Source organism: Hyalella azteca, unplaced genomic scaffold (assembly GCF_000764305.2).
Source record: "Hyalella azteca isolate HAZT.00-mixed unplaced genomic scaffold, Hazt_2.0.2 contig6587, whole genome shotgun sequence".
Taxonomy (NCBI): domain Eukaryota; kingdom Metazoa; phylum Arthropoda; class Malacostraca; order Amphipoda; family Hyalellidae; genus Hyalella; species Hyalella azteca.
Genome location: NW_025936745.1, coordinates 625,791 through 633,105, shown reverse-complemented (window position 1 = coordinate 633,105; position 7,315 = coordinate 625,791). Strand labels below are relative to the sequence as shown.

Sequence of the window (7,315 nt, the reverse complement as noted above, 5' to 3'; positions counted from 1 at the left end):
TGACCTGATTCCACAATGGATCTGGCCTTCTAAACACGATCTTTCCATAACTGACGTTGTTTGAGATAGCTGCTGGCATTTTGCCTGGTCCGTAAGTTGCTAAGCATTTCTAGACTGAACTGTCTGAAGACTCTGAACATATGCTCCTGCAGTCCTGCATAGCTTCATCTAGACATCTACCGTAGGTAGCTGTTCTTGAAAGTTGAAGCTTGAAGGCGTTCAGCCGTTCATACTTGGAGACTGAGTCGGAGCGTCAACGATGCTATCAGCCTATCAGGGACTCGGGGAGGCTGTTCCAAACTTCCGTTTGTCGGACAGTCGGAGATTCGAAGCCAAGCAGTCTGAATTTGTCATTTTATCTTTCATATGTCATTTATTTATAATTTAGCCTACTTATCAAACTGTAATTTACTATTCTTTTCATTTCTGCCTTTTAGAATGGTTAGGTACCTAAATTTTGCCAATTTATACCATTTATATCTACCTATCATTCACATCACACCCACACGCCACACCCATATCCCCCACCCACATGCAGCCAAAGACTCAACCAAAATGTTTTTATTCCAGTTAGAATAGGCCTACCTAGTCCTAGGGCATAGGCTAGACCCGCTAGAGCCCTAGATAGCCTACAACAAGAGCTTTTGAATGCCAGTAATGGTACTAAAATCTTTTAAATTGGCTCATAGTCATACTCATAGGGAACCTAGAGGCTAGAAGTGATAGTTTTTCAAAAATGGGTCCATTTTGGAGACCAAATTTAATAAAAAAAAATTCATAGCTTTTTCACTTTTACTTGTATTCCACTTTGGCACTTATATTTATATGTACTTTTTAAAATTTTATCTCTTTTTAGCTGTACAATTTTCATTAAGATCAGAGGAAAATTTTTTTTGTGCACATACGGTATATACTTTGGTAGGGTAAACGCGGTATATTCTGTCATCGTAGGTAATTCTGTCACCTCTCTAGTTTTTCCTTTATATTAAGCTTTGTTTTAGTTCCATGCGTTTGTTGATGGTTGAAATGGTGACGTCATACATTTGCGCGTCGAACTAATGCCAAAACACTAGGTCTTGGCCATCTAGTGGGAAAATATTGAGATCCAAAGAGAGACAATGCACGCTACCCAGTGAGATGATACTGAGATCATCAAAAAATGTGTCAAATTTGACAGTTGACCTTGCTCTACCAAATAGTGAATAACTGTTTGTATAGAAAGAATATTATGGTTTGAGGCTTTTAAATACGTCTGTGAATATATTAGGAATCCTTTAAGTATACTTGTATTCGCTGATTTCAAGTGGTAAATAAATTAATAGATGATTAAGTTAAGAAATGGATTTAGACACATGAAAACTAATTCCATCACAACTTGAATTGGACACACACAGATCGTTACAAGCTATGTACAAAAATTAAAATTTGCTTAATTAAAAGCTTAATAGTTGTTAATTAAAAGCGTAATTAAGTAGTGTTCAATATTCATTAGTGTTCTAATTCAAAGCTGTGTTGTATTCCAATACAGCTCACACAGCGAACGGAATTCGAACACGTGGATGATGGCATTACGTATCAGTAGAATACTAGAATTTGAAGCGCGGACGGAATATGCCTCACCACGTGGCGAATATTGCCACACACAGTGACGGAATATAGGGATTTGGTAGGTTTGCATTCTAAGAGCTTTTACATAAATATGGCAACATTTTGTGACGTTTCATTGTTGCCGACGCATACTACGGTGTTTTGAGAGTCACCTAGAGCAAACAGAACTTGAGTAACGCATACGGTTATTTTTTTATAGTTTTTCATTTCTCGATGCGTCCTTAATGTGACGGAATATACCGCGTTTACCCTAATTTTCCAAATTTAGAAGCCCTAATGCTAATGGTGAAGCATAGAAGAATACAACTTCACCTGAAATATTGTAGCTTCCCTTCAATATCACATCATTTATGATTAGTAATTCAAGTGGGGATGAAATCTCATTGCTCCCAAGTCATGTATTATGGCTCCATTGGAAATATTGTGGTTTGTGGATGTTAGTCTGAATAACAGGCAGAATTTTTCAAATATTGTAGGCAAAAAGATGGTTTTATGGGTAATTTTCATTTATAATTCTGTGCCTCACAGTGCCTGTGCAAAGGTCATAGAAATAGTTGAAATTGTCCACAAGCATGGGATTTTTTCATAGTGGGCCTGGGCCAAGACCAAGAAGAGACTTTTTAATTGCAAACTTTTTTTGAAAACATTAAATTGAGAGAGTAATTAAAAATATAAAATTTTGTGTGATGGGCATCGAAGTGACAAAAAATATTGAAAAAATTTAGTATAGGCATGGTCTAAAATGTTAGAATCAATATACAAATCACAAAATTAGTCTGTCTCCAATTGGTTATGATGTAACAGCTTGATTTTTCCATTATTAAAGCCTTACTAAAGAGTTTCCAGCAGCTTGGTACCATGTTCTGGGAACATTTGGCCTTGTATTTTCTTAAGACTCTTTGTGTTGAATTTGAATAAGTAGGCCATTATTTTATTTTGATTATATATATTGCCAAATGCCATTAACATGATTAACTTTCATATTTTGTTTGATGTTGAATGCTTTTTAATAAGTACTGTTTTGCATAATTAGTTATAGTACAGAGCTAATACCATGGCTGGCATCAGAAAAAATTGGTTATCGCAGGAGATGGTGCATGTGGCAAGACATGTTTGTTCATTGTTTTCACAAGGGACCAGTTTTCAGAATTATATGTTTCCACAGTCTTTGAAAACTATGTTGCTGACATTGAAGTTCATGGCAGCAGGTGAGTTAACAAATTGAAATAGATGATCTTTAACTCCCATTTTTGTAAACACTTCTTATCTATGCAGCTGAAGAAATATACCTGCTTATAATTTGTGCAAATGCTAAATTTTATTGATATAGAATGGACATTTGATATCACTGATTTAGACTGTAAATTGATAGTTTTAGCAAAAGTGTTGCTCACCAAAAGTGCTCACCATTTTATGCATGATGCAGCTAATCTGTCATTCTCTCAGTGCTCTCAAAGTTGGCATGTGGACTTTCTGTTAGTATATAATAAAAATTTTCTTCCATGATATTTTTTTCCAACCTTTCACAGGTTGAGTTGGCTTTGTGGGACACAGCGGGACAGGAAGATTATGACAGACTGCAACCTCTCTCCTAACCTGACACTCATGTTATCCTTGTGTGTTTCTCCATTGATTCTCCAGACTCTCTTGATAATATAATGGAAAGTGGTTGCCTGAAGTCAGGTAATTTTGTCCTAAAGTTCCTATAAATCTTATTGGGAATAAAAAGGTTTGTCATTTGCAGAATAATAAAGTTCTCATGAGTATTGGCAGGCATGTAGGAGAAAACAGATGTATATTATTAAATTGGGCTCAATAGCTCCAAATTACTGCCAAAGAGTAAACTATAATCTGCTTAAGAGGTTCTGAATTTTAGGCAAGTTCCTTGTAATACAAAAAAGTGCAATACTTCTGGATTATGCCATTCAAGGACTATGGATATTCTACAACTTTTATGATTTGAGTAGACTATTGCATTGTACAAGTTGGTACATGGTGGCTTATAAAAAAAATATAACTCAGTACTCACTGCAGTGAGTGACAGAGAGCACATTTTCTCATCAACGAAAACTTGAGGTCACGGACGGACAGACGGACATGGCGAGCACAATAGTGCATTTTTTCCATAAATGAGAAAATGCGCTAAAAAGAAAAGAAAAAAGGTCCATAATCATTTGTCTAAAATTAGGATAAAATGACTACTTGATTCTGTTTACTATGTATTTTTGTCAAAATGACAAAATTTTGACCATAGGCAGCCAACAGCTAAACTAGTATCTTTCTAAATGAGAGCAGCATTTTTGTATACCTACAGCAAGCACCAACTGTGTAGAATACAATCACTTTTTGAATGGAATTAATTTAGAAAATGTATTTAAATCTAACATCTATTCATTTTTCAGGAGTTGCGCACTGATACAAACACAATAAAAGAATTGCAAAAGATGAAGCAAGAACCAGTGAAGACTGAAGAAGGTCATGCTGTTGCCAAGACAATCAATGCCTACGCATATCTTGAGTGTTTTGCCAAGACCAAGGAGGGAGTCACAGCTGTTTTTAAGACGGCAACTATGACCACGTTCAATATCAATCAAAGATCATCCGCCTTGAAATGTTTTCTCATTTGAACTCAATGCACTGTAAAGTGAACAGTAAAGAAAATGCTATAATTTAATCTTTCATATTGAATTATGTGAAAAATGGCTATCTATTGAGAAAAATATTGAAGTGAAAGAGCCCTGGAACAATTGTTTACCATTTTTTGGAATTTTCTTCCATTATGTTTCTCACATAACAAAGGAGCAGGATTTTATACTTATTTTGGTTGAAACGTTTTCACTCTATTTTGAGATTTGTTAATCGAGTTAATACATGATTTCTTCCTGATATACTTTGCTTAATATTCACGTTAGCTTCTTAAATTCATTTACATCAATCCTCTAAGTTAAATATCTTTCTAAATGTCTTTGAAATTGCATTTTTTTTTGCCTGCTAAGATTGAGAATTAATAATGTTCATATTTATTCCTTGTAAATTCTTCCCCAAAAATATCAGAAACTAAGACATTATTGATGTCCAACATTTATAACTGTTGGTGGGGTTTTTCTTTTTATGGATTAAAATGAGTCCCTCATTCAATGAACACATTAGTTAAGCTATTTTATTTAAAAATTTTCATTTCTGTGCAGCCGTTATTTGATCCACCAGCATAGCCAAGGTTGCGTAGTTGCCAAAATTATGGTAACTATATAAAAAGCGCTGTATTGTAAAATGAAGACATTACATTACTGAGGAGCTATTGACACTTACTGTATTGTGGACATGAGGTCTTTTCCGTTATTGTAGACTGGACGACGCCCCGAACGTTTTGGTGTACCTATCTAGGAACCCAATGTTGGTGCTGTATCATTGTCAGGGTCATGTTGGTTTGCTCTGTGTAACAAGTTTCTATTTTAGATTGTAGTAGTTAGTTGTAAAAACGATTGGTGATAAGGACAATCCCCTACGATAGATAAAATTACAGATCTCAAATGGTATTAATGTAATTACATTTGAAGCACAACAACCATTTTTATCCCAAGAACTATTGAGCATTTATCTTAGCTGTGCCAACATTATCAACATAACGTCGATTGAAGCAATGAAAAATATTTTTAAGATTAAGTTACTGATGCACCAAAGTTAATAGCTTAAGGATAATGGAGATGGTGTAAGAGAGCTTAACTAAAGTCCAAATAACATATGCTATTATTATTTTAATTTCAATGACATTACTACGAGTTATATGTGGAGTATAAAAAATGTATCTATATAGTAGGTGCTCGTAACTAATTGTGCACACTACTGCTGCCTGAGGCAAGACAGTTTAGTGAAATTTGTAGAATTCTATATCATTAATGAAATATTTAGTTTGTATTCTAAAATATTTGTAATGAAGTCATTTTCCTTGTGCTAAAGTTGGTTTGTAACGGGTTAACAGCGATTATCGATTTCATGAGAATATTTTCGTGTCATTAAAGATGTACGTTATATAACTAATGATGGTATATATTCCTTCTATGTTAACATAGGCTAGGAGAAAGCAAATACAGCCTTTGATAGATCAAAGTTATTTTTGTCAGTTAGAGTATGACAATAAGGTAATTCTTATTTAATAGATCCGCGTCTAGAAATGATTTTCGTATTGCTCAGTAGTTCATTTTTTGTTGTGATGTGTTTTTCTAAACGGTTTCTAATTACTGTTGCCTAATATTTATTGTAGTAACATGCCTTATTTGCCCCCAAGATTTTCTCCATAATAGTCTATAATTTACTTGCGTGATGTAGAAACCCTTTCTGATTTTATGACTAGGTCCAATGACACTATTAAGTACAATGACTACAATCTACTTTGTAATGGAAGCTTTATTAATTGTTAATTTTTCTTTGCGTGGCTTCTGTGGTGCTCATGACCTTAATTTGTATCATTGTATGTGATCATCGTCACATTATTCCTTAGACATTGTACAACGGTAAGAGTTACCGTATCATTTTCTTTTCTATAATACCAGCAACTGAAAATGTGAGATATGGTTTATGAGAACAGTTCTTGATTGATATAGAACTCTCCAGTTTAGGATGTTATCAGTGAGTGTCCCTTGCATTCTTAGGAAGCATTTTAAGGCTTATGAAAACAATGCTTCGTGATTATCAGTAGAATCCCATGCAACTTAGATAATTGACATATTTTTTTATGCATGGACTACGGTGTAGCAATTTCTTATTTTGATTGTACTATTTTGTCTTCATATTTTAGTGTTACCTACGCGTTGCCTTCTATATATAATATATGTATATATATTTTTTTAATAATGTTGCAAGTGTAATTTAATAATGAAGTATAAATTCAGGCCTTCTATAAAAGCATGTATACTGGTGTTGTAATATTCTATATGGTGTTCAAACGTAAGTGTTCTTAACATATACATGCGTAGTGTTTCTACAAACAAGCCATCAGCATCTTGCATCGAATGAAGAATTTTGTGTGTAATCTGTCAAGAAGAAGAAACTGTTTTTTTCCAAGATAATCTTAGAATTAGGAAAGGCATCATTTAATTAGTCACTTATTCTTGGTGTTTTGAGTTCTGTTCTATGCAGCCTGTGTCCATTTGATGTAATTTTTCTTTCCATTTGAATTGCGTCTTGTTAAGTCCGAATAAAAGCACAGGTCTTCAGGTAAGGGGACCGTTTTGGTAAAAAAAAAAATTTGTATTTACGGACGGATCGTTTTGAAACTTGGTTCACATATGTAAAACAGAAATCGATGACTTTTTTGTTCGTGTGAATTTCTCGAAAAAAAATGAAAGAAATTGATAGGAAACGGCTAAAAAAGGGGGTACTGTCTGTAGAAATCTATCTCCTCAATCATTAAACATGTAGACATCGAGAGACATTCGATTTGTAACGAACATATGTAAAATTCATCCGACCATTTTTTTGAATTTCGAATTTGTTCGGGAGGGAGGAGGGATTTTCCAAAATTGCAAATTTCCCCCTATCCTAACCCCCTTTTTCCAGTATATAATCCAAACTATATTGAAATTGAAAAAAAATGATCGGATGGCTAGAGATTCTTCTTACAAATCGAATGATATATCTTTCATTGCTGCTGTAGCTTGGAAAGCATAGGAGGAGATAGGTTTCTAAGGTGCTAAACCTAAATTTTTCA

The 7,315-nt window shown here is 34.2% G+C and overlaps 1 long non-coding RNA gene across 1 annotated transcript; it reads left to right on the top strand.

Annotated features, from left to right (window-relative positions):
• The first annotated feature begins 2,602 nt into the window (after window positions 1–2,602).
• LOC108677206 lies at window positions 2,603–6,884 on the top strand. Its single transcript, XR_001931239.2, has 3 exons — window positions 2,603–2,816; window positions 3,138–3,291; window positions 4,011–6,884. It is a non-coding gene; the product is annotated as an uncharacterized LOC108677206 (long non-coding RNA).
• The last annotated feature ends 431 nt before the right edge of the window (window positions 6,885–7,315 follow it).